This window comes from Aythya ferina (genome assembly GCF_964211825.1).
Source record: "Aythya ferina genome assembly, chromosome: W".
NCBI classification, from domain to species: Eukaryota; Metazoa; Chordata; class Aves; order Anseriformes; family Anatidae; genus Aythya; species Aythya ferina.
The window spans coordinates 6,624,756-6,650,863 of NC_140313.1; the positions used below are offsets into that span (position 1 = coordinate 6,624,756).

The 26,108-nt window shown below is 43.5% G+C and overlaps 2 long non-coding RNA genes across 4 annotated transcripts in view; both read right to left on the reverse strand.

Moving 5' to 3' along the window:
• LOC311426445 overlaps positions 1–22,713 on the reverse strand; it is a 93,923-nt gene extending 71,210 nt beyond the window's left edge. Inside the window, exon 1 of the long non-coding RNA XR_014686763.1 lies at positions 22,310–22,713. This is a non-coding gene — a long non-coding RNA (uncharacterized lncRNA). The remainder of the gene's footprint in view (positions 1–22,309) is intronic.
• The window catches only part of LOC311426372, a 265,382-nt gene that overhangs the window by 190,050 nt on the left and 49,224 nt on the right, over positions 1–26,108 (reverse strand). The window lies entirely within an intron of this gene.

Below are 26,108 nucleotides of genomic sequence, written 5' to 3' on the forward strand. Positions count from 1 at the left end.
TATCCCTTCAAGGAAGAACTTTTATGTCTACCAGGCAAGTGGACCACTATGGAGAAGGGAATCCAGTACCTGAGGGAATTAGCCCTACGGGAAGTGATTTATGAGGATCCAGACCTCAGACAAACATCCACAGATCCAGATGAAGTCAAATATACACGACCCATGTGGCGGAAGTTTGTACGGAGTGCACCATCATCATATGCCAGCTCATTGGCAATAATGGCCTAGAAAGAGGATGAGGAACCCACAGTGGATGAAGTGGCTAAGCAACTCCGGCAGTACGAAGAAAGACTCTCCTGTTCCTTACAGGCCTGCGTCTCAGCTGTGGAGAAACTTTCTGAAGAGTTCCACCAATTCAAAAAGAATCTATCTTCCTCCCCACCTGAACCAACCAGTGTCCACCGACCAAAAGAGAACACTGTGGAGAAACTTTCTGAAAAGGTTCACCAACTTGAAGAGAGATAATTTTCCTCCCCACCTGTACAGAGCAGTGTCTCAGCTATCAGGGGTAGGCATTCATCCACACAAGGAAGACGATATGGTGGGTACTCACCCCGTGCCACCCTGTGGTTTTACTTACGAGACCATGGAGAGGACATGAGAAAATGGGATGGAAAATCTACCCTAGAGGCACGGGTACTTGAGTTGCAAAAGAAAACAATCAGGAAAAAGGGATTCTTTGAAAAGTTTGCTGCTCCAACTTCCAGCAGACAGTCCTTCAAACACAGAAACGAAGAAGATTCTGACCAGGATTAGGGGGGCCCTGCCTCCAGCCAGGGGGAGGAAAGGGACAATCGAGTTTATTGGACTGTGTGGATTCGATGGCCTTGCACGTCAGACGCACAGAAGTATAAGGCTCTAGTAGACACCGGTGCACAATGCACTATAATGCCATCGAGCTATAAAGGGCCAGAGCCCATCTGTATTTATGGAGTGACAGGGGAGATCTCAGCAGTTGACTGTATTGGAGGCTGAAGTGAGTCTGACTGGGAATGAGTGGGAAAAGCACCCTATTGTGACTGGCCCAGATGCTCCATGTATCCTCGGCATAGACTATCTTAGAAGAGGATATTTCAAGGACCCAAAAGGGTTCCGGTGGGCTTTTGGTATATCTGCCTTAGAGACAGAGGGCATTAAACAATTGTCTACCTTGCCTAGTCTCTCAGAGAACCCCTCTGTTGTGGGGTTGCTAAGGGTCGAAGAACAGCAAGTGCCAATCGCTACCACAACTGTGCACCGACAGCAATATCACACCAACTGAGACTCCCTGATTCCCATCCATAAGCTAATTCGTCAACTGGAGAGCCAAGGAGCGATCAGGAAGACTCATTCACCTTTCAATAGTCCCATATGGCCAGTGCGAAAGTCTAATGGCGAGTGGAGACTAACAGTGGACTATCGTGGCCTGAACGAAATCACGCCACCACTGAGTGCTGCAGGGCCAGACATGCTGGAACTCCAGTACGAACTGCAGTCAAAGGCAGCCAAGTGGTATGCCACAATTAATATCGCTAATGCATTTTTCTCCATTCCTCTAGCAGCAGAGTGCAGGCCACAGTTTGCTTTCACTTGGAGGGGAGTTCAATACACCTGGAATTGAATGCCCCAGGGGGTGGAAACACAGCCCTACCATTTGCCATGGACTCATCCAGTCTGCGCTGGAACAGGGGGAAGCTCCTGAACACCTGCAATACATCGATGACATTATTGTGTGGGGTGACACAGCAGAGGAAGTTTTGAGAAAGGGAAGAAAATAGTCCAAATCCTTCTGAAGGCCGGTTTTGCCATAAAACAAAATAAAGTCAAAGGACCTGCACGAGAGATCCAGTTTTTAGGAATAAAATGGCAAGATGGACATCATCAAATCCCAATGGATGTGATCAACAAAATAACAGCTATGTCTCCACCAACTAGCAAAAAAGAAACAAACTTTCCTAGGTGTTTTGGGGTTTTGGAGAATGCACATTCCAAATTACAGTCTGATTGTAAACCTGCTTGGCCAAGTAACCCGTAAGAAGAATGATTTCAAATGGGGCCCTGAGAAACAACAAGCCTTTGAACAAATCAAGCAGGAAGAAGTTCATGCAGTAGCCCTTGGGCCAGTCTGAACAGGACCAGATGTAAAGAATGTGCTCTACACCACAGCCGGGGAGAACGGCCCCACCTGTAACCTCTGGCAGAAAGAACCTGGGGAAACTCGAGGTCGACCCCTGGGGTTTTGTAGTTGGGGATACAGAGGATCTGAGGCCGGCTACACTCCACCTGAAAAGGAGATATTGGCAGCATATGAAGGAGTTCGATCTGCTTCGAAAGTGGTCGGAACTGAAGCGCAGCTCCTCCTAGCACCCCGACTGCCAGTACTAGGCTGGATGTTCAAAGGAAGGGTCTCCTCTACACATCATGCAACTGATGCTACATGGAGCAAGTGGGTTGCACTGATTACTCAGCGGGCTCAAATAGGAAACCCCAGTCACCCAGGAATACTGGAAGTGATTATGGACTGGCCAGAAGGCAAATACTTTGGGATATCATCAGAGGAGGAGGTGGGTTGTGCTGAAGAAGCCCCACTGTACAACCAGTACCAGAGAATGAGAAGAAGTATGCCCTATTCACTGGTGGGTCCTGTTGTATTGTGGGGAAGCATCAGAGATGGAAGGCTGCTGTATGGAGTCCTACGCGACAAGTGGCAGAAGCTGCTGAGGGAGATGGTGAATCGAGTCAGTTTGCAGAAGTGAAGGCCATTCAGCTGGCTTTAGACATTGCTGAACGAGAAAAATGGCCAGTTCTCTATCTCTACACTGATTCATGGATGGTAGCAAATGCCCTGGGGGGACGGTTACAGCAATGGAAGCAGAACAACTGGCAGCGCAGGGGCAAACCCATCTGGGCTGCTGCATTGTGGCAAGATATTTCTGCTTGGGTAGAGAACCTGGCTGTAAAGGTACGCCACGTAGATGCTCATGTGCCCAAGAATCGAGCTACTGAAGAACATCAAAACAACCAGCAGGTGGATCAGGCTGCTAAGATTGAAGTAGCTCAGGTGGACCTGGATTGGCAGCATAAAGGTGAATTATTTATAGCTTGATGGGCCCATGACACCTCAGGCCATCAAGGTAGAGATGCAACATACAGATGGGCTAGTGATCGAGGGGTGGACCTGACCATGGACACTATAGCACAGGTTATTCATGACTGTGAAACATGTGCTGCAAGCAAGCAAGCCAAACGGTCAAAGCCTCTTTGGTATGGAAGACGATGGCTGAAATATAAATATGGAGAGGCCTGGCAGATTGATTACATCACACTCCCTCAAACTCGCAACGGCAAGCGCCATGTACTTACAATGGTGGAAGCAACCACCGGATGGCTGGAAACATATCCTGTGCCCCATGCCACTGCCCGGAACACTATCCTGGGCCTTGAAAAGCAAGTCCTATGGTGACATGGCACCCCAGAAAGAATAGAGTCAGACAATGGGACTCCTTTCCAAAACAACCTTATAGACACTTGGGCCAAAGACCATGGTATTGAGTGGGCATATCACATCCCCTTTCATGCACCAGACTCCGGGAAAGTTGAATGATACAATGGACTGTTAAAGACTACATTGCAAGCAATGGGCGCTGGGACATTCAAAAATTGGGATATGCATTTGTCAAAGGCCACCTTGTTAGTCAATACTAGGGGATCTGCCAACCGAGCTGGACCTGCCCAATCAAACCTCTTACGTACTGTAGAAGGGGATAAAGTCCCTGTAGTACACGCAAGAAATATGCTTCGTAAAACAGTCTGGGCTACTCCTGCCTCAGGAAAATGCAAACCCATTCATGGAATTACTTTTGCTCAGGGACCTGGATGCACTTGGTGGGTAATGCAAAAGAACGGAGAGGTCCAGTGTGTACCTCAAGGGGATTTAATACTGGGTGAGAATAGCCCATGAACTGAATTGTACCATGTTAATTACTATATAATACTGTATGTCATCACTACCATGACTACTATACACCCTAGATGAAAATGGTGATTAATTAGAATGTATGGGAAAGAGTGTAACCTGAGCCTGACATAAATGGTATGGAATAAGGGGGGGATAGATGTCCTGGTTTCAGTTAGGACAGAGTTAATTTTCTTCCTAGTAGCTGGTAGAATGCTATGTTTTGTCTTAGGATGAGAACAGTGTTGATAACACCCTAATGTTTTAATTGTTGCAGAGCAGTGCTTACACCAAGCCAAGGACGTCTCAGCTTCTTGCTCTGCCCTGCCAATGGGCAGACTGGGGGTGCAGTAAGAGCTGGGAGGGGACAGACCCAGGACAGGTGACCCAAACTAGCCAAAGGGGTATTCCATACCATCTGACATCATGGTAAACAATATATAGGGGTGGCTAGCCAGGGGAGGGGGGCTGGACTTCTCGGGGTTAGGCTGGGCATCGGTCAGCGGGTGGTGAGCAATTGCATTGTGCATCACTTGTTTGTACACATTATTATTAGTGGTACTATTATCATCATTGTTGTTATTATTATTATTGTTATTATTATTATTGTTATTGTTCTTTTCCTGTCTTAAAAAACTGTCTTTATCTCAACTCACGGGCTTTACTTTCCCGTTTCTCTCCTCCATCCCAGAGAGGGAGGGGGGAGGGTGAGCGAACGGCTGTGTGGTGTTTAGCTGCTGGCCAGGTTAAACCACTATGGTGTATATTGTGGTGGGAATTGCAGCTCTGGTGTCCACTGGCTTAGTAATAACGTTCATTATTCTGAAGTTTGGAGGACACTCTAAGTTTGTGATGAAAGGTAAGCAGGGTTGTTGTCTATATCTTCTCTAACTGTTGTGGGTTTTACAAGCTTATAGCATAGGCATCTGAACTGAGAACAGTCAAGGTAACTAAATAAAATTCCATCACATTTTGTGTTATATTTATTTGTCAGGTAAGTAAGGGCAGGGACAGATATAGATAGGAATACATGTGAGAAAAATCTCAATATTTTTTTTCAGACAGGGGCTTCCATGAAGCTTCCATGATTTTATTCGCGATTGCAATGGTGAGCATCCTGCAAGCAGGAGCACACAGTGAAAGTATATCATAACCTTATATTCCCTATTACCCGACACCTGATTTCTCCCATTTCCCTGTTTCCTCATTGGCTGAATACTACAGGTTCACAAGCTACTCGACGCCTTTCTATACCATATATGTACAATTTTATCTCACCAACCATTAATTTCTCCTTTTCCTTTTTTTTCCTTCTTCTCTAGTGACTAGAGGGCTCGTGATTTTTGTTTTTACTGATTTTGTACTGCTCGTCCTGTTTTTCTTAGCTATCCTCCTTATTTTAGGATGGGGGACCTTCCCCTTATCTGCTTAACATACTCCCAAAACATATAACATTCGCTGCTATGCTACTGTCATGCCTGCACAATCACTTTTGAATATACAAGGTTAGTGGATTTTTCCACTGCAAAAAACACCTATTGCAAAAACACAACTTCGTTTCTCACATACGGAATTTTGGATCAAATGTTCTACTTCTCTGTTTTTGCTTATCACAGATCCCATTTCTTTCTCTTCCATTGCACATCCCCATGAGACACTTCCTGGAATATAATATTACTTAAGTCAATGAAGGGAAGAAGATTAGAAATTACATTTATTCTGATATGACTTTGATTACAAACATTTGACAAGAATCAAACAAGTGTATGTAACAGGTACTTTCAGACCATACTATAAATGTCATCTTGAGGCAATAGATTAAAGAGGGGAAGGTACATTTGTAGTGCATTCTGTCACACTGGTGCTTTCTGATGGATGCGGTTTCTTGAGCTTGTGGGCATGGGAAAAGGCAGCTGGAAAGAGTGGCATATGCTCATGTCCTTGTGGGAGGGTGGAAGGGGAACTCTCAGCCATTTATTTATTTATTTTGTAGACAGATGGAGGTATAGATAACACAGAGGTACCTGTAAAAACTCCAGTATGGTATTATTGTACCAATCTCATCAGTCTGTGTCTAGGGATATGGATGGAATTTTATTTAAAAAAAAAAACAACCACCTCCCCCCAAAACAAAACAAAAAACCCCTCCCCCAAACAAAACAAAAACAAAACAACAAAAAAAAACCACTTATCTTGTTGATAAGACCTAGAAGGCATTTTTTGTTAGCTAAAGGAGATGACCTTTTGATTTTGAGATGTGTAGTTTAGTATCTGTGGAGACAATGGTAAATAATTTTTATGTTACTATTAAGCTTATGTCCTTCCTCTCACTTGTGCTTATTTATAGTACCACAGTAGTTTTTTTTCCCCTATAGTTGCTTATTTTGATGATTCTGACTTGTCCTTGACAGTACTCTTCAGAGATATCTACTGTACATATATATTTTGTATTTGTATATTCTGTGTAGGAGAGAGTTCCTAGGACAGATGAGATTTGAAGAGAGTGGAAATATAAATAGCACAGATTATCTCACTAGGATGGTAACCTCCCTTTCTATCACCTCCTTCTGATTTGACACAGTCTTTGGTCTTGGGGTAGCATTAAAAGAAGACAGACCTTGTGGAATGTCCCAAAAAACAACATGGAGCCTGTGAGACAGAGATGCAGAGCTTTGGCCAAAGACTAGAAAAAAACTCTCTTGAACTGAACAACAGCTATGTGGAAATTTTCTTTGTGGCTGAAACTTACTGAATTGCATTTTAAGACCTGAAGTAAATGAAGCTAAATGAGAGCAATGATGAGAACTGTCTGACATCCGGGCTTTAAAGCTGAATGCTTGTCAGGTTTTTCAAAATTTGCATTACAGATTGCAACACATCATTATTAGAGGAACTAGGAAGTAAACTCTACCGTGAGGGAGAACAAGCAAAAATGTATTTTTCACAGTAACATAGTGAGTTACCTTCTGGGTCTCTCCTTACATGGTGGTTATATTTCAGTATCTTCAATTAGAACTTCTCTCACAAAAATAATTCTCTTGCATAACCAGTAAACTTGACTTAAGCAGTTTTCTGTTGCAAAATTACCCATCTAGATCACATCTGAGTAAAGATGCATTTCTGGGGGGAATGACTGGCTAAAATTATGAAAAGGCAGCAACTGCATATATGAAGTTTATTTTATTCTGTTAATTTGACTAGTGATGGTTAGTAAAATTAATTCACCGTTCAGGTACACTTCTTCAAACACTAATCACTGGCATGGCATGTAGGGTAATGGTGAAATGTCACTGTGAGATACAAATAACCCCTGAATGTTTCTGAATGATGTTCAGTTTTCCCTGAAATGAACCTCAAACTTCTCCAAATTTTACATTTTACATGTGTGAGCTTTGCAGTGTGGATCTACAAACTATCCATAATCCAAAGTCACAGAAACACTTTATCAATTTATCATCATCAATATTATTGAATTTATTTTAAATAGTAATATTTAAAGACCTGAGATTAGAGCACCATATTGATATGTATTTCTTAGACTGATAATAAAAGAATGCCTGCTCTGAAGAGCTTGGAACGTAAGCATATAATGAGAAATAATAAATGAAGATAAACAACCTGGGGTATTTGAACATGAGGAAAATAAGGCAAAGGTGAAGAGAATTTTTTTACAGCCAATATTGAGCAGTTGAATACATTTGAAATGTGGTTCTTTGAAATTCTGGATAAAAAGATCAAACCAGCTACCTGTGAACTCCATGAGTGGTTTTCCATGGAATTCAGTGAGAATAAATTTAAACTCAACTTAGCATACAGACATCATTTTATAGTTGGTGCAGTTTAGTATGCTCTTTGTAGGGAAGTGTCGGGGAATAAAATATCTAGAATGCCATGGAAAATATTTATAAAACAAGATAAACAAATAATCTCAAATCTTCCCCAAATTGTGAATATTTTGCATTCCTGAGAAGAAACTTTCTGAATTCCATAGGGTAGAACTGCAAAAAAGATAGTGCTTCATTTTTGTTATTTTGTTATATACCACAAGATCATATCAGAGACCCTGTCATTAAACATCCCCCCACCCTTCCTCAAATAATAGTTTAGGAAAAACAAAAAACCAAAATAGTCACTCAAATGAAGCAATAAAACTGGCACCCAATGGTATTTTTCATGTTACTGTGTACTAAGAGGGGAAAATTTTCTGCTGAAAATCAGAAAAAGAAATCTGTAAATAGGTTAAATAGGTAGTCAGCACTGTGTGTCCTGTAGGAAATATCTTTAAGTAGGGGATGAAATTTTCATCCCTTTTGAGTTCATGATGCATCTACAGCGTCTTGAAGCCATTGCTGAAACCAGGACAGCTTTATACTTCTTATTTTTAACACCAAATTATCCCATCTTCTGCATGTGCAGGGATCATCTGCCCCCTTCTTGCACCATGTCCTTATTAGTCCTTCCACTCTTTAAAAGTCTCAGCATGGCTGGAGTTCAGGACTGAAAGTAACTAGTCTCCCCAGAAAGAGATGTGGAGCAAGTAGTTGTGGTCTGAGCTATGCTATTATCAGAGCTGGCCATAACTGGAAATACTTGCACTTCAGCTGAACAGCAGCAAAAACTGCCACAGAGCTCACATACACCCATTTTGTCCTTTCCATGACTGTTCCTAAGAAGAAAACTGTCTAATTTACAAAATAGGGAACACCTGGTTCTCTGGGGGCTTCCACTACATTTGCATCGATCTCTTTTCAAGAACATGTTGAAGACTTGTACAAAAGTAAATTACCTTCTCTTTGGCTTCTCTCTACATTTTGTATATCTAAGATGAGGGGACAGCTTTGGTTGTTTTACTCGTGAGCAGCTGAGTTCCACAACAACTGCTCTCTCACTCTCCCTCCTCAAAGGGAAAGGAGGAGAAAATATGATGAAAAGGGCTCGAGGGTTGAGATAAGGACGGGGACATCATTCAACAATTATTGTGATGGGCAAAACAGACTCAGCGTAGGGAGATTAGAGAAATTTATAGCCTATTACTAACAAGGTAGAGAAGTGAGGAACAAAGGAACCAAATTAAAAACACCTTCCTCCCATCCACCTTCTTCCACCTCCTCCCCATGAGTGGCACAGGGGAACAAGGAATGGGGGTTGCAGTCAGGCCATAACACTTTGTCTCCACTGCTCCTTCATGGTCACTCTTCCCCTGCTCCAACATGGGGTCCCTCCCATGGGATGCAGTCCTTCCCGAACTGATCATGCATGGGCTTCCCACAGGCAGCAGCTCTTCAAGAACTGCTCCAGATATGGGTCTGTACCACAGGGCCCATACCTCAGGAGCAAACTGCTCCAACCTGGGTCCCCCATGGGCAGCAGCTCCTGCCAGGTCACCTTCTCCTGAGTGGTCTCCTCTCCACAGGCTACAGCCTGGAATCTGCTCCAGCAGGGGTCTTCCACAGGCCGCAGCCTCCTTCAGGGCAGATCCACCTGATCCACCGTGGGCTCCTCCATGGGCTGCAGCATGGAAATCTGCTCCTCCGTGGTACACCATGGGCTGCAGAGGGACAACCTGCTCCACCATGTTTTTCTCCACAGGCCTCAGGGGAACTTCTATTTCAGTGCCTGGAGCACCTCCTCCCCCTCCTTCTTCACTGACCTTGGTGTCTGCAAGGTTCTTTCTCACTCCTCACTCTCCCAGCTGCTGTTGAGCAGCAGTATTTTTCCCTTTCTTAAATATGTTCTCACAGAGGTCCAAACAACATCACTTACTAGCTCAGCTCTGGGCAGCAGTGTCCCCCTTTGGAGCTGGCTGAAACTGGCATTTATCTAACATGGGGCAGCTTCAGGATTCTTCTCACAGAAGCCACCCCTGCAGCTCCCCACTACTAAAACCTTGCCACGTAAACCCATTACAACAACTTGGGATATATTCATTTCACACTGATACATTCCCAAATTACAGTAGTATAGTGTTGAAGAATGGCTCAAAGAGCAAGGGCACGGGTCCCTAGAGGAATTGTACAAGCAAGGCAATGAAAATACAGAGTTTATAGCCATGGAGTAGGCCGGATGAGAAGCAGTTTTGTGAAATATGCAAGGAGCAGAGAGAGAGAGAGACGACTTAGGCAGAACTGAGGCCCGGGAAGATAAGGAAGTAGCTCATGCGCTGTAACCGCAAGTAGGAGGAACAGTATCTTTGCAACACTTCTAGGCTTAGCAAATAGGATAGTGACCAGTAGGCATAAGTATCTCTGTGTGTATAAATATACAGATATCTGCGCAATAAAGTTGAAGCTTGTATTACCACTCATATTGAGCTAATCGCTTGCTTCCCCACGCCGAACTCGGTGGGTCCCGCACCCGCAGTATAGTGCTTTTGCAAATGAAGAAGACAGGCAAATCAGTCCACCAGTTCACCACCAGTGACAAAACTAAAGCATTTATTTGTGATATCCTAGACTCTGGCTGAACTTGGATTGCATTATATTTATGGCAATTCTTCTCCATTTTTTTTTGTAAAAACACCCAGCAGCAAGCTTTTATCAAAAGCTTCTTTTAATGCATCTGAAAATTTCTTTGTTGTCATAGTATGTACATTCTGAGAGTATTGCACTCCTTGGATATGAATGCTTGGAATAGAAGATCAAAAATTATTATTTTTGCAAGAGCTATGATACTTCTTTGTTTCTGAATGAACAAGAAATGTTGTAAGCCACCGTTGTAGCAGTAATGTTGCTGCTTCGGAAGAAATCTGAAAGTAAAACGTTCACAGGAATTAAGAATAATGAAGACCAAAGGTAGCCAAGCTGTTTGAATGCCTTTTAAAAAGAAATCTTTACATTTTGTTTAAATTCTGGGAAAAAAAAAAAAAAAAAAAAAAAAAAAAAAAAGGAAAATATATTTTATTTGAACGAATAGGCCCTTTTAATAGCTCTTTTTTCACACACACATATTTATCATCTCTCTCAGGATGATACAGCTGGACAGCTTTGTCCTACTCCTTCCATCAATACATTTCTTTCTTGCCCACTCTGAACATTGAGCTGTATAATAATACAGAGCTGGCACCTCTGAGAACTCAGAATTGAACCTTTCCTCACAATTTGGTTTTGTATTATAAATGCATCATTTTCATGGAGTACCAGGAAGGAAGAAGAGAGCCCACGGCTGTGGCACCTAGCACAGCTGGATCCAATCTTTGCACTACCATAACTTGTCCATATTTCAGTTTCCCTATCATTGTAAAGGAAACAGCATTTTTCTTTCTGTTGATTGATTAACCTTATAATACTGCTACAACTGTAAGGTGCTCAGATGCTGTCATGTGCAGTGTAAAACATACTTAATGGTACAACTAGCTGAAAATTTGGAATTCAGATAAACTGTATAGAAATGACTGCAGAGAGTATATGGAAACTTCTGCAACCAGAGATCATTTATCTGAGGAATGTCTGTGTTCAGAGATCCAAAATTTGTCCCCAGATTTGATAGGGCCAGCCCCAACATGGAGACATACCTTATATGGCCTTTTAGAGTGGAAGACATTTTAATTTTGCTTATGGTTAGAAAACATTTTCAGTAATTAAACTTTGGAAAGAAATACTCAATATAAGTGAATTGAGTTACTAGAGTTACTCTTTCATCTGGGAGCACTCAGACACATGACCTGGTGGCTGTGGCTGAACGCTAATATCCAAGGGCTTCCAAGAAAATGTTATTGCCTAGCACCTCTAAGTTTGTGTCCTTTCAAAAAGTTACATTTCTGCAATGAGTAGCAATAGGCAGCAGCAAGAATGCCCCTCTGTGGTTGTTTTACTTGAGTGAGTGGCCGAGCTCCACTTCAGCCGCTCTCTCACTCCCCCTCCTCAGAGGGAAAAGGGGAGAAAATATGATGCAAATGGCTCAAGGATTAAGATAAGGACGGGGAGCTAAATAAACTAAATGGCCACTTTATGGATCAATCAACTATAACACTATCTTGCAATTAATGATGTTTTTGAGGAGAGAAGGAAAATAGGATTAAATGTGTTATACCAATATGTTGTTTCAGCAGGAATTAAGTTGGCCCCTGACTAAGCCTTTGGTGTTGGCATGAGAAATGTACAGGCTGGAGAAAAATAAAGGAAGCTTTAAAAGAGTTGTTGAAGGTGTGACATGTTGAAGGTGTGGCATGTAGTATTTAACAGAGCTGTTTGAAGTTGAATGAGCAGGGAAAGAGGATGTAGGAATGTTAATAGTTCTGCCTCAATAGGAGGCTGTGATCTCAAAATCACCGGTGTGAGCCCTCTGGGGCAGAAGGACCATGATGGGTCCGAGAGAGTTGTCATGGAAACAGAAAAGCAGTTAACTCTTAAAACAACCTGAGTTTATGAGTGAGCACAGATTGCCAACGGGACCGCTCAGGGAACTGTTGACAATTGCATTCCCCTGACCGACCCCACGCTGAGACCATAGTCACCCCAGAAATAATGAATGGTAAATACCAAAATCTGGTTAAATTGGGAATTGAGAATCTGTTCCAACAAAATCCAAAAGAAACTCCTATGGAATTTTTGGACCGACTATGAAATGCAATGGAAAACAAAACAAACAAACGAAACTGGAGAAAATAAGGGCTAAATTAGAACAAGGAAAATGGATACTGCCAGACAGGCGAGAAATATTGCCAAAAGCTTATGCGAAGCAAATATTGGGACGTTTGCATGCACAAACACATTGTTGTACAAAGGTGTTAAGTGATCATTTACTAAAAAAATTTGGTTGCATTGTGTTTTTTTTTGAAATAGAAAAGCAAATTACATAACCGTTGCTTAACTTGTCAGAAGATAAATAAGAAAGTGTTTCAACAAGCAGCCTCGGGAGGGAGAAAAACAAAACAAAACAAAACAGTTTATAGGCCTTTTGAGAAAGTACAAGTTGATTTCACTGAATTGCCCAAAGTAGAGAGGATAAAATATCTATTGGTAATAGTAGATCATTTAACACAATGGGTAGAAGCTTATCCCGTAGCACAAGCTATGGCACAAATGGTGATAAAAATTCTATTAGAACACCTGATACCTAGATATGGGATAATCCAGTACATTGATTCTAATCAGGGCACACACTTTACTTCTAAAATAATAAAATTATTATGTCAATCATTAGGTATTCAGTGGGAATACCATACTCCATGGCACCCACAAAGCTCAGGGAAAGTAGAAAGACTGAATCAAACAATAAAAAAACAATTGGCTATGTTAATTATTGTTATATATGGAGCGGTAATTCGTGTCGAGAAAATGGTTGATATTAATAAAGAAGGGGGAGATTTGGGAGTGTGGCCATGGGGATTGGAAAGCCCCATGATTGAGATAACATTAGACGCTTAACGACGAGGCCATCAGGAATGTAAAAGAGTTTAGAGGGAACAAAGAAGGGTGATTCAGGAGACTCCATGCAGTCTCTGGTTTCTTGTTCTCCAGCCATTAAGGCATGGATGTTTCTGGGTGTTTGCTGTTGTTGTTACATTCAAAGTTATTTGACCAATGAAAAGTTGTTTGGAAAAGAACTGCTGTGGAGAGAAGGGTATCAGAAGGAAGCCTGCCCTCAAGAAAGAGAAAAAAAAAAAAGAAAAAAGAAAAAAAAAAAGGCAACACGATGAAGTTATGTCTTCAATAAAGAATAAGGAAAAAGAAGTGAAGAGGAACAGGCCGGCAGAATGGAGACCAGGACAGGAACAGGCACTTTGATTGCCTCATGAAGATAGGTTTGGCCAAACTCAGCAAACCGCTCAGAGAAGCTCATATGGAAAGTCGCTGGAAACAGGCGTACTGGAGCTGGAGAGAAGCTCGAGCTGAGAGAAGCGGACCTGTACACAACTGCCTCTTGCTGGTAAGCAGTTGCGCATTATGGGCAATCATGCGTGTTATAAATTAGACCACACAATTTTATTGGTCTATTGAAAATTATTTTATTAATTGTTATAAATTAGACCACACAATTTACTGGTCTATTGAAATTATTTTATTAATCAAGTAAGCAGACACAAGCAAAACAGCGCTGGGCGGCTGGGGAGTCTCCGCTCCGCAACAGCACGCAACTAACCCCCCTCAGTCCCTTCTTCTTATAGTCTAGCAGTTCCAGTTGTTTGTCTGCTACGTTGCCACATCCTGGTATATTCTGCGGCTGCGCACGCTGTTGCTAGGGGGTCGTGAAGATGAAGGCCGTAGTCTTCCTCCACGAATTGGTCTCCCTTTTCTCCTTATATGGTATTAAGTCCATCTCTCAGGTCATGCCCTGAGGACGTTGTAAAACCTGCTTGGCGACTTAAGCAAGAGGCAGATTGCAATCTCTAACTTAATCAGGGAGCTACCATGGTCCATTGTTTTATCACAATAGGTTACAACATGTATGCAACCTTCCCCCAGTCTCTGCCCTGAATCAAGGCCGAAGGGCAGAAGTTCCCCTTACAATCCCTTTTACAATGAACAAACCACTTATTCTATAACATTAATCAAGTAAGCAGGCACAAGCAAAACAGCGCTGGGCGGCTGGGGAGTCTCCGCTCCGCAACAGCACGCAACTTCCCTTTCCAGTGTTGCTGTTTTATAGCAGTTGAATTCTGGCTTATCAGGACTTGTTGAACTGGCTGAGGCTGCACAGTCTATTGTTGAGAGGGGGGGTCGTTATTCCTCTGCTTCGTGTTCAGGTGGGGGTAGTGAAGCGGCAAGAAGGATGTCTTGTGATAAGGAATTTCACAGAGTCTGGTTTAACTCAAGGATGTTCATTCAACACCCCCTCCTGCTTCCTCCCTTATCAAGGCCATTAAATTTTACAACCTTCTCTCCCCAACAGATTCTCCAAATTCCTCAAAAACAATGAACAAACCCCCACTAATTTACCACAATCCCCCCTTTTTCTTTTTCTAGCATATTTTGTTCATTGAATTTTTGAAATATTTGCTTGCTGAGCATCAAAGTTTCTGCGTCGTCCTTCTCCTGCTCAAGAGATTCATACTTAGTACGCACAAGCATAAGATGAGCTGCCTCTAATCGGCTTTTTACAATTGCAATAACTCGATTGAATATACATGGTCCAAAAGTCAGTGCTAATGTAAGTAACAACAAGGGCCCCGCTATGGTTGATAGCAGGGTAGTAAGCCAAGGTGAGTAATTAAACCAGGATTCATACCAATTCTGACGAGCCTCATTTTCCCTTTTGTGTTTTTCTAATCCTTCCCGCAATTTAGTCATTGTATCTCTCACCACCCCAGTATGATCTGCATATACACAACATTCTTCACGTAGGGCTGCACACAGTCCTCCTTGTTGTAAGAAAATCAAATCCAACCCTCTATGGTTTTGGAGTACCACTTCGGATAATGACCTAACCGATTTTTCCAGAGCTGTTATTGATTGCTCTATACGGGCCAGATCCTCATCTACGGCAATGCGTAGAGAAGTAAATTCCTGGCTTTGTTTTATCAGGGAAGCAATTCCAGTTCCCGCACCTGCAGCCCCGAGAGCCATTAAAGTGGCTAAGGTGACGGCCGTAATAGGCTCCCTCTTTACCAGATGGTATTCAGCCACTGTGTGATGGGTATACATATACTCTTCAGTGTGGTATAGAATCCTTGGTATAATGACCACCTGTACACAAAAATCATGAGATGTACTAAACAATTTTAAAGATATGCAAGGAGTGACTCCTAACGATGAACATACCCACCTAGTGTTATTTGCAGGAATTAACCATTTGTGTGTTCGGTCCATTTTTTCAGTGGCATGGCACAGATCATTTTTATCTCTTGGAACTGTGCCAATACATCTACCTTTTCCCGTAACTTGAGTCAAAGTTATCCCGATTTCCTGACCCCAACTGCATTTGGAAGGATTTAACTCATTTGAGTATTCAGACCTCCCCATATCCCCTATAGCTTCATAATATGGGGGCTTAACACTTACACATAGCCAGCACCCTTCAGTTATCTCAGGATTAGTTTGATTTAGTACCTGGAAACTAGCATTTATAACTTTCCACATACTACTCCCGGGTACAACCTCTTTCTTTTTCACAATGCTTGGAAGCAGCGTGGGAAAGGATAACTCTGTCGACTTATTAGAAAACACTGTAGTAGGTCAGGCAGTCCCAGGTATCTTTACGGTCTGGGCAATCAAACCTTCCCCTAATAACTCTTTATTAGGCCCGACTAGCTTGGAAGTCTCGGGTATTTCCTTCTTTATTAGTATGAGTCCTCCCCTATCAGTTCCAGGTTCAGTATACCTTATTCCCCACACTCTTCCCATGTTCCACCCTCTATCCGTGGGTTGGGTAACATTTAAAAAGAGATATTTGCAGTTTCCACGTCCTCCCCACCCTTGCGGTGGAATGCACCCATATGGACCCCATTGGACCCTTAAGTATTTATCTCTACCGTATCCCGGTATCCAGCTAGGGGCTATAGTCTCACAACCCCAATAGCTGCAGTAATATTGATTAGGGGAGTTGCAGTACCCCTTTCCAGGATTCGAACTCGGGCACATATAAAATCCCATATATTCCCAGCATCGGGGCCTCGGGATCAGCTTACATAGTGTAGAAGTAAAGCTTGGCCCCCCCGATGTTATCTGGGTAGCAATAACCTGTTGATCTTTGAATCGACTTAAAGTCCATTTAAAAGGTTGGTCGCTATGCAGGATGAAATCACTGCGAGAACTCCTAAATACCGATAGGAATGGCTGAGGCCCATGTCTTTCCCCACTTATTCACTCCTCTGCCTCACTCGTCAGTTGGGCAGAGTAGTGGGTTTACGTGGCAAGGTTTTGGTAGCAGGGAGCCATAGGGGTGGTTTCTGTGAGAAAGATCTAGAAGCTGCCCCATGTTTGGGAAGGGCCCCATTGTTTTCCAGATCTGAGCCAATAAGCGATGTTGTTTTGCGCCTCTGTGAGAGCATATTTAAGACAGGGAAAAAACGCTGCGCCAGACAGCAGCCGGGAGTGAGAGAACAGCCTTGCAGGTGCCAAGGTCAGTGTAGAGGGAGGGGGAGAGGTGCTCCAGGCGCCGGAGCAGAAGTCCCCTGCGGCCTGTGGTGAGGACCATGGTGAAGCAGGATGTCCCCCTGCAGCCCATGGAGTACCACGGTGGAGCAGGGTTCCACGCTGCAGCCCGTGGAGGAGACCACGGTGGAGCAGGTGGCCCTGCACCGACGGAGGCTGCCGCCTGTGGAAGACCCCTGCCGGAGCAGATTCCGGGCCGGACCTGTAGCCCATGGAGAGGAGCCCACGCAGGAGCAGGTGACCCGGCAGGAGCTGCTGCCCGTAGGGGAGCCAGGTTGGAGCAGTTTTCTCCTGAGGGATGGACCCCGTGGTACGGACCCATATCTGGAGCAGTTCTGAAAGAGCTGCTGCCTGTGGGAAGCCCACGTCGGATCAGTTCATCAAGGACTGCATCCCGTGGGTGGGACCCCACAGCACAGGGGACAAGAGTGACCGTGAAGGAGCGGCAGAGAAGAAGTGCTGTAGACTGACCATAACCCCCATTTCCCCGTTCCCCTGCGCCGCTCAGGGGGAGGAGGTGGAAGAGGGTGGATGGGGGGGAAGGTGCTTTTTTTTTTTTTTTTTTCCTTTGATTTCTCACTTCTCTAGCTTGTTAGTAATAGGCAATAAATCTTACTATCTCCTTATGCCAAGTCTGTTTTGCCAGTTGCAATAATTATTGCGTGATTTTCTCGTCCTTATCTCAACCCTTGAGCCCTTTTCACATATTTTCTCCCCATTCCTCTTTGAGGAGGGGGAGTGAGAGAGCGGCTGTGGTGGAGCTCGGCTGCCCACTCGAGCGGAACCACGACAGTTGCAGCCAACTACGAGGTTTTAGTTCTTCTCGGCAGCAGTAGTGTTCTTCAGGGGAGAGCCTCTACCTTAACCCACGGTACCTATCGAGTTCGTCGCAATGTGAGCTTCAGGTCTTTGTTTCCTGGAGCGATCTCCCACTTCTCGTCACAGATGGGTCCTTTAACACGGCTGGCATGTGTCCATCCTTTTTCCGCAGTCAGGACAGCTGTTTCTGTAGTAAGCAAAACAACATAGGGGCCTTCCCATTGTGGTGTTAATGTAACTTCTTTCCAAGTTTTTATCAGGACCTTATCTCCAGGCTGTATCTTGTGGATTGCCATATCCAAAGGAGGACATTGCACAATTAAACCCTTTTTCTGTAATTCCCTGTGTCTATTTATCAATTGTGTGAGGTAAGGTTTTAATTGATCATCTTGTAGGTGGGGATGATCAAGGGGTATCTCGAGATCATAAGGCATACCATACAGCATTTCAAAAGGGGAGATTCCCAGATCAGTCCTGGGCTTCACGCGTATACTTAACAAAGCTAGCGGCAAGCACTTTATCCAAGAGGTTTTCGTTTCTAACATTAATTTAGTAAGTTGCGTTTTAATTTCCCCATTCATCCGTTCTACTTTCCCTGAGCTCTGAGGATGCCAGGGAGTATGATATTCCCATTTGATTCCTAAAGCTTTCATTGTGTCACGGGACACTTTTGACACAAAGTGTGATCCCCTATCAGAATCTATTGCTTCTACAATCCCATATCGGGGAATTATGTTTTCTAACAATATTTTCACTACAGTTTGTGCTGTAGCTCTTGTCGTGGGAAATGCTTCAACAAAATTTGTAAGATGGTCTATGATTACCAGCAAATATTTGTATCTTCCTGTTTTGGGAAGTTCAGTAAAATCCAATGGAATTCTTGCAAAGGGTTGGTGGGCTAATTCTCGTCCTCCCAGAACCCTTTTTCTCATGTTTTGAGCATTAACCCTCCAACAAATCATACACCCATTAACAATTCCCTTTGCTATGTTATATATCCCTATACACATTGTGGGAATAGAAATGTTGTTTTTGCAGAGTTACATTGTTTAGAAGGAGGGAATGTGGTACTGAGATATGCTTACAGTGATGAGAAAGTTTAGCAGGCGACCTTGTAAAATGCAGACAATCAGACTCCTTAGGACAATTAGGTGAAAATCATGGTGTCAAGTCAAGTCAGATAAGTGAAGAAACATTACCACTTCAAGCAGTAAAAATGTCAAAAGAAATTTGAAATTTAACAGGCCGGCGACTGAAGGCCATGCATTGTTTGTGAAGCATCAAATAGATTGTGAATCTGGATTACCCACTCAGTGGGGAAACAGGGGAGGGTCCTGCCATCAAAAGGTATATAAACTGTGTTTTGGAACTAGTAGATGCGCTCTCTCCTGCTTGTGGGGTGCCCGCCATTGCAATCGCGAATAAATTACTACTTCACTGAGATCCTCGCCTGAGCCTAAGTTATTGGCTACGGAGTGTTTCTCACAATTTTGGGGGCTCGTCCGGGATCCAGTCACCTACTGGGGAGCCCCACCGCCGCAGCAGCAGGAAGGCATGCCCCGCTGATTTCAGCGGTCCTGTGCATCGATGGTGGCGGTTCTGCGGAAAGCTGACAGAGGGCCCGAGACTGCTTAAAGAGGCAGGATCCGTGAAGTAGTGGGGAAAGGAAGAAGGTAGGCACTCCGGGTTTTTAAGAATCGATCCGGTAACTCTGTGCACAGACCAAGGTAAGAAATATTGAGTATTGCCTTGGGGGTCGGGTGATCTGGTGTATGGTAAGCCCTTGCACGGGGAAGTGCTGGCACTACACCAGGGGAATCTGGTGTACGGTAATCCTTGCACGGGGAAGTGCTTGGAAGTACACCAGGGAATCTGGTAAACTCAGGTGTGCGGTAACGCTGGCACGGGGAAGTGCTTGGCGGTACACCCCCATCTTTCAGTACGTTGGTGTGTGGTACACTGCAGAAGGGAAAATTCTGTAGCACATACTGGCGAGGGTTAGGAAAGATGGGAAGTACGAGTTCCAGGGAATCTGGTAAACTCATAGGTGTGCGGTAACGCTGGCACGGGGAAGTGCTTGGCGGTACACCCCCATCTTTCAGTACGTTGGTGTGTGGTACACTGCAGAAGGGAAAATTCTGTAGCACATACTGGCGAGGGTTAGGAAAGATGGGAAGTACGAGTTCCAGGGAATCTGGTAAACTCATAGGTGTGTGGTAACGCTGGCACGGGGAAGTGCTTGGCGGTACACCCCCATTTTTCAGTACGTTGGTGTGTGGTACACTGCAGAAGGGAAATTTCTGTAGCACATACTGGCGAGGGTTAGGAAAAATGGGAAAATATGAGTTCCAGGGGACAGGGAGATATCCCTGGGGGAGTGCCTACTAATAGTTCTTCCTGAAAAATGATAAGAAATTGGAAACATAATCCCAAAATTAGAGGGATTGTAAAAGAAAAGTAATTAAAAAAAAAAAAAAAACCACAGGTTAAACATTGTGTATCAGTCTGGACAAAAGAATCAATTAAGGAAACAGCAGTATTTTGGCCAAAATACGGGTCTGATGAAAATTCAGGCTTTAAATGTATGTGTAAACAATAAGATTCCTTTTTCAGAGAAGGAGCCAAGTTATGCTCCCTATAATCTTAATATTGAACTGGTGGCAGCAGCAGTCACTCCGGGAAGGGAGACAGGGACTGGAATTAACACTGTATTAACACTGTCCCTAAAGAAGGATTGTACTCTAGGCTCTGGCAAGAATTAGAACAAGGTAGAAGATATGTTGAGAATTTTGCCTTCCCTGATACTAACAGTACTAACACTAACTGTGTATCCTCTTAGGTGAACTACCCCCTCCTCCTTACCAGCAGAGAGGTTAGGACTTTTAAGAAGAAGAGGAAGTCTTTATTCGAGGACCCCAACAGCCTAGTTGAACAATTAGACCAGTTCCTATGACCTGATTTATACTCTTGGGGGAGGGAATTATGTCTATAAGTATGTTGTTTACAGGGAAAGAAATGGGAATGATCAGGAGGAGAGCTGCTATCCAAGAATGGGAAAGAGCTCATCCTCCAGGACCAGGGGTAATACCGGCAGGGCAGAAATACCCACTTGCCAATCCTGGCTGGAATAATAATAGTGTGCAACACAGAAATCATATGAGAGACTTGGGGTCAGAATGAGAAAGTACTTGGGGATGAGACCTGATGACCCAGTATCCCAAGGGCTCTTGAAAGTTCATTGTGTGATTAAAGCCTTGCAAAATATGCAGAAAATGCTTCAGAAGGTGGGGGAATGTAGTGAACAGTCACTGGGGGACCCTCCTGCGGGAGGCCCTGGAGGTGTGTGTCTGGAGGGGAGATATGAAGGGGAAAAAAAAAAAAAAAAAAAAGAGATCGAAACTAATGGTATTGACAGTGCAGCGGGTAGTGAGGCAGAGGGCTGGAGAAAGATGAAGAAAATCTTCAGGGGGAGTCAGGGCCAGGATGGAAAGGAGAGGAAGAGAGATGAAGGAATGGCAGGCAAAGAAGGCTGCCTGTGTTGTGGCCCGAGTCCTAGTAGAGACAGGCTTTGATAAGATGTTTTAAGCGTGGCCAGGCTGGCCACTTCGAATAGGAATATCTGGAGTGGAAGAAGGAGGAAAGAAGGAAAATGGGATGAAATATGCTATATTGATATGTTGTTTCAGTATCTTGGAGGGAAAAGGTATGGAATTAAGTTGGACCCTGAGCCTTTGGTGCTGGTATTAGAAAAGTACAGGCTGGAAAAAGATAAAGGAAGTGTTAAAAGGGTTGCTGAAGGTGTTAAAGGTGTGACATGTAGTATTTAACAGAGCTGTTTGAAGTTGAATGAGCAGGGAAAGGAGATGTAGGCATTATCTAAGTAACAGTCTAGAAGTTTTGGTATATTTGCATATTTGCTGTGGTGTTTGGTCAGTTTCCCAAGCATCGGGGAGGGGGACAGGAAGGGGGAACAGCCTGCTCCACCAGGGGCCTCTCCAGCGGCCGCAGGGGGGCTTCGGCTCCAGCGCCTGGAGCGCCTCCTCCCCCTCCTTCTGCACTGACTTTGGTGTCTGCGGGGGGGTTTCTCACTCTCCCAACTGCTGTTGAGCAGCAGGTTTTTGTTTGTTTCTTTGTTTGTTTGTTTTCGTGGATGTGTTCTCACAGAGGCACGGACTGTATTGCTCATGGCTTGGCTCTGGGCAGCAGTGGGCCCCTTTGGGGCCAGATGAAATTGTCCCTTATCTGCCACGGGGAGGCTTCTGGGTTTTTCTCACGAGGGCTGCCACTGCAGTTTCCCACCCCCCCACTCACAGCCCCCGAACCTTGCCATCAAACCCAATACACTGGGGTAGCTAGGTCATTACTGACTTGTAAAGTATCAGGGATTAAATTAACTACTGAAACCCTAAAAAGTGATGGGGGTAGAAGGGGCTGGGATAACAGTGCCAGTTTTGGGGGATACCAAGCTAAGACTAGGGAATAAAATGATCGCTGGGCAATTATTGTATGTATCCAAGGCAGAGACTAACTTGTTGGGAAGGGATTTGATGATTAAATTGGGCATTCAACTAGTAAATTATTAGACTGGAATAACAGTGTAATTAATGGAGTGCTCTCAGGCCCTGAGAGCAAATGTATATTCACCTCTGACTGGAAAGACCCTGAAATGGGGGCGGAAGCAACAATATAGGTGGACAATTTTACCTTGGGGGGTTTACAGGGCCACCTATCTATATGGGTAAGTTTTAAAAAAGATTTTGGAGCAATTACAACCTCCCAAGGAGGTATTAATGTTACAAATATGTGGATCATTTTCTATTGTCAGGACAGGAGAAAAGAGTTGTGAAGAAAGCTACTAACAAGCTATTCAACTTTCTGGGAAAGCAGGGCTTGAGAGTATTAAAAAAAAAAAAAAAAAAAAAAAAAAAAAAAAAAAAGTTACACTATGGAGAAAGAGAAGTCAGGTATTTAAGGCATCTAATGTCTGAGGGAAAATGAAGAATAAATCCAGAGAGGATTCAGGGAATTGTTGAAAATTAAGAAAGAACTAAAAAGTTTTAAAAGAATGATTTTTTTAAGGAATCAGGAGCCATGAAGTCTGAAGGAAAACAGATACTCCCTGATGGGAGAGAAATGCTGAATAAAGTGATAATGAGGCAAATATTAACTGTTTTACATCAAAAGAGTCATTGGGAGGTGCAAGCAATGTGTGATATTGTGCTAAGAAAGTATGTCTGTGTAGGAATATACACTTTAGGGAAGCACATATGTAGAGGATGTACCATATGTCAAAAGGTAAATAAAAAGGTCTTCTGTAACCCATCTAGAGGGGGACGGGAGCCAGGGGTTTGACCTTTCCAAAGTATACAGGTAAACTTTACTGAGTTACTTGTTTGTCCTAATTGACCACGTGACTGGATGGGTGTAAGCTTTACTGCAAGGGTTAAAGCAGGCCTTAGAGATTGAGTGGGATTTTCACAGCCCCTGGCACCCCTCCTCTGCTGGGAAGGTGGAGCGAATGAATCAGACATTAAAGAAGCAATTAACTAAACTAGTGTTAGAAACCCAACTTCCTTGGGTAAAATGCTTACTCCTACAGGTTTAAACAGCACCAAGAAAGGATATAGGAATTTCACCATATGAGATGCTGTTCAGATTGCCCTATCTGGGCAGAAGGGATGAGATACCACAATTCAAAACAAGAGAGTTTTCTTAAGAACTGTATTCTGGGGTTGTCCTCTTCTTTGTCATCTCTCAGGACCTGTGGGTTGTTGGCTCAAACCCCACCTTTGGAATTCCCCATTCACCACCATCACCCAGGAAACTGGGTCCTGATTCGGACCTGGAAAGAGTCAACTCCGGCCTGAATGGGAAGGACAATTACTGACCACTGAAACAGCCATAAGAACTGCGGAAAAAGGTTGGACTCACTATACTCGAGTGAAGGCATCTGTCGACGCTAGTACCTGGGAAGCTGTTCCTACAAAAGACTTGTTGGAAGTTGAAATTGAAGAGAAAAATCTCGTAGTGGACTCTGAGCAGGATAAGAGCTTACAATTGTAAACTAACATTTTATTTTCACAGGTAACTAACGAGTGTGACTTGTGATTGAGAGAAAGGACAGACCTATAGCGAACTGCAGTGCTCCCAAGGGGGGGGGTTGTTATAGTAGTAGTGTACACCTTATTTTTGTATCGATAATTATTTGGAAACCTAAGGTTTAAAAATAATGACAGGGGAAAATTGATTACTAATTTTGTTTTTAGTGATTCTAGGCCTCAGAGAAGGCCTCGGTCAATTGGTAACTTGGAAAAGGCATGATCAGATAATAGCAAAAACGGGATACCCCATCAAAATATGGGTGACTGTGACAGAGGGTTATGTACCACAAGCCGTCACGTTTGATGCTTGTGAGGTGTTAGCTTGTGGAGATTTAAATGCCCAATGACAATTGAGCAGAAAGAACAAATAACTGGGAGAGACACAACAGCCAGATTGAGAATAGCTGTATGGAAACAATCCTCTATTGCCATCAGAGAAAGGGAGAAACTCAAGGAGAAAACAGGAGAGTAAACAGGAGGCCCTCTGAAATGTGGCAGTTCAAACATTTGAGATTCAAACAGGGTATGGGGATGTGAATGCCTGGATAGAATGGGTCAAATATACTGTCCAGAGTCTCAACTGTAGCTACTGCTATGCTTGTGCCTCGGGATGACCGATTGCCCAGATAGTGCCCTTCCCATGGGGGTGGACCAAAGACTCCCAAGGGATGCGATGTATGATTGCATTGTACCAAGAAAAGACTGCCTGGGGAAATGAGGCCTGTAAGTCTGTCTTTGCTGTTTCTTGCATGATAACAATATCACAGTTCCCCCTGCATTCTCTACAGCTATAGGTAACCATACAGCTTGCCTCTCACGGCAGGGTGTGAGTGCTACCTGGCATCTGGGAGAATTTGCCTTGTGCTACCAAGGACTTGATGGGAAACTGCTCAAGACTAGAGATCCCCAGGGCAGATCTCTGGTGGTACGGTGGAGGGAAGATCTTACGTCCACCCTACCATCTAATTAGGAAGGCACTTGTGCACTTGTTCAATCAGCTATACCCTTCACCCTGGCATTTGAAAGAGAAACATCACAAATACCCAGAAGAAGTAAAGGAGGCTTAGGAATATCATTTGATGATAGAGTATACATAGATTCTATTGGGGTACCTAGAGGAGTTCCGGATGAACATAAAGCCAGAAATTAAATTGCTGCAGGGTTTGAGTTACTGTTCTGGTGGGTAACAATCAATAAAAATGTGGATTGGATTAATTATTTCTATTATAATCAGCAGAGATTCATCAATTATACCAAGGATGCGATGAGAGGAATCGCTGAACAACTAGATGCCATCAGCAAAATGGCTTGGGAAAACAGGATAGCATTAGATACGATGCTCGTGGAGAAGGGTGGTGTATGCGTGATGCTGGGCAACCGTTGTACTTTTATCCGTAACAATACTGCCCCGGATGGCACAGTAACACGAGCATTGCAAGGGCTTACCACCCTTGCCAATGAATTGGCAGAAAATTCGGGAGCAGACACTTCCATCACAGGATGGTTGAAATCTTGGTTTGGTAAATGGAAATGGATGGTAATGTCCATATTTACATCCTCAATTATAGTAGCAGGAGTTTTGACAGCTATTGGCTGTTGCATTATCCCCTGTGTAAGGGGACTTGTCCAGCGGTTAATTGAAACCACATTATTGAAACAAATGACCATAGATCCACCACCCTACTCAGATAAAATGATATTAGAGGAAATGGAGAGCAAAGAAAGTGAAGAAGAGGAAGATATTTACCAAATTACACTTAAAATAAATAAATAAATAAAAATAAAAAGAGTTTTTGCAAAAATCAACAGTTTATAAAAAAAGAAAAGGGGGGAATTGTGGGAATAGAAATGTTGTTTTTGCAGAGTTACATTGTTTAGAAGGAGGGAATGTGGTACTGAGATATGCTTACAGTGATGAGAAAGTTTAGCAGGCGACCTTGTAAAATGCAGACAATCAGACTCCTTAGGACAATTAGGTGAAAATCATGGTGTCAAGTCAAGTCAGATAAGTGAAGAAACATTACCACTTCAAGCAGTAAAAATGTCAAAAGAAATTTGAAATTTAACAGGCCGGCGACTGAAGGCCATGCATTGTTTGTGAAGCATCAAATAGATTGTGAATCTGGATTACCCACTCAGTGGGGAAACAGGGGAGGGTCCTGCCATCAAAAGGTATATAAACTGTGTTTTGGAACTAGTAGATGCGCTCTCTCCTGCTTGTGG